Genomic DNA, 2,118 nt, shown 5'->3' with positions numbered 1-2,118 from the left:
GAAATGCAGAAACCTTCGAAACTTTCTGACAATCTGAAAGTTTCGAAATATAAAATTCAGAAACGTAAAGTTTTTCAGTTTCGAAATTTTGCTATTCATGAAAAGTTCTGAAATGCATTTTTATTAGTAATAAATAGTAATGAGTTAATACTAATAAATATTAATAAATTTATAATAATAAATTTATAGTAATAAATAGTAATATATTTATAGTAATAAATTAATAGTATTAAATTTGATATCCAATTTCATAAGTTTCTTTTCAGATTTTCTAAAAATGAATTGAAAATTTCGAAAGTTTTGAATTTTTTGAAAATTTTCGAAATTAACTTACTTGGAATGTTTGAAATTTTTGAAAATTATGTGTTTCTGAAGTTTCACATTCATCCAAATTTTTGAAATTTTCTGGAAATTTTTATTTCGGAACTTTCATATTCAACGAAAGTTCCGAATGATACGTGTTTTGGAAGTTTCAAATTCTTCCAAACTTTTGAAACTTTCTGGAAATGTTAACTTCGAAACTTTCATATTCATCGAAAGTTTCGAAATTGGTAATTATTTATGTAAAATTATATTTCGAAAGTTTCTAATTTAACAAAAGTTTCGAATAGATAATAAAACTCACTTTTAATTATTTCGAAAGTTTAAAACTTTCGAATATTAATAAATGTTTTGTAAGTTTCGAAAGTAGGGGTGAGAAAAGAGAGTGATAAAATAAAAAGGGTAAAATAGTCATTAGAAAAAAATGAGGGGGTGGGAGGTAAAAATGGAGTGGTGCACGGTACAATTCTCAGTCACTTATAACTAAAAATAAAAAGGGGGCATTTTGGTATTTTTTTTTTTTTAAATGGGGTAATTTGGTGTTTTTTTTTTCAAAAAGTGGTTATTGAAAAAAAAAACCTATATGTCCCCTTTGCAAATAGAGACTTCTTTAAAGAATTTTTCAAAAAAAATTATATATATATATATATATACATATATGTAAATCATAAAAAGATAAACAAAATTTTTAAATTATATAGATTAAATATTAAGTTGGAAAATTGCATGGACAAGATTAAATTTGAATTTGATAAATCTAATATTCACCCAGTCATGCAATTTAACCGAAATTGTCATTCTTTCATGGTGCATGAAACAATAAACTTGGTTCTATAGCTAAATATACTTTAAATTTATATAATTTAAAATTTGTGTTTGCGTTTTTTTATAGAAAAATATATTTTGTTAATCTAAAAAAAAATTATTTTAAATTTATTTTTTTTTTAAGAAATTCGCTTTGTATCACAATCCTCAAATGCGGAGAATTAAAAAAGATCGTCCAAATAGTACCCGTATTAGAACTGAAATGGACGTTAAAGAAAACGTACCAAGAAAATGTGGATTGTGTCGATTAACTGACCATACTCGAAAACATTGTCTAAATGTTACAACCAGCTCTAGTTATTGTAATTTAAAATTTCTATTTATGTATTTTTATGAATTATAATAATTATATATATATATATATATATATTATTTTTGTTATTAAAATAAATGTTGAAAAAAAATTGAAATAAATGTTTTTTTAAAAAAACACTTTGAGAAATCGGCATTTCGAACTTGGGCTTGTTAACATTTTATCGTAATTTAAAATTTCTATTTATCTATTTTTATGAGTTATATTAATTATATATAAATATTACTTTTGTTATTTCAATAAAAATTGAAATAATTTTTTAAAAAAAAAAAAAACCTTTGAAAAATTGGCATTTCGAACTTGAATTTCCTAAAATTTTATCGTAATTTAAAATTTTTGTTTATCTATTTTTATGAGTTATATTAATTATATATATATATATATATATTACTTTTGTTATTTCAATAAAAATTGAAATAATTTTTTTTTAAAAAAAAAACCTTTGAGAAATGCCCATTTGGAAATTGGGTTTACTAAATTTTTTTTATAATTTAAAATTTTTATTTATTTATTTTTATGAATTATATTAATTAATTATATATATAATTCCATTAAAAATTAAAAAAAAAGTTGAATTTTTTTTTTTTAAAAAAAAGAACCAAGTGGGAAGTCGCCATTTGGAACTTGGGCTTCCTTAAGGAAGGCGCCATTCCAAATAG

This window comes from Cicer arietinum, chromosome 1 (assembly GCF_000331145.2).
Source record: "Cicer arietinum cultivar CDC Frontier isolate Library 1 chromosome 1, Cicar.CDCFrontier_v2.0, whole genome shotgun sequence".
In the NCBI taxonomy this organism is placed as follows: Eukaryota; Viridiplantae; Streptophyta; class Magnoliopsida; order Fabales; family Fabaceae; genus Cicer; species Cicer arietinum.
The sequence above is the reverse complement of the archived record's forward strand: the minus strand, read 5'-3'. Positions refer to the sequence as shown.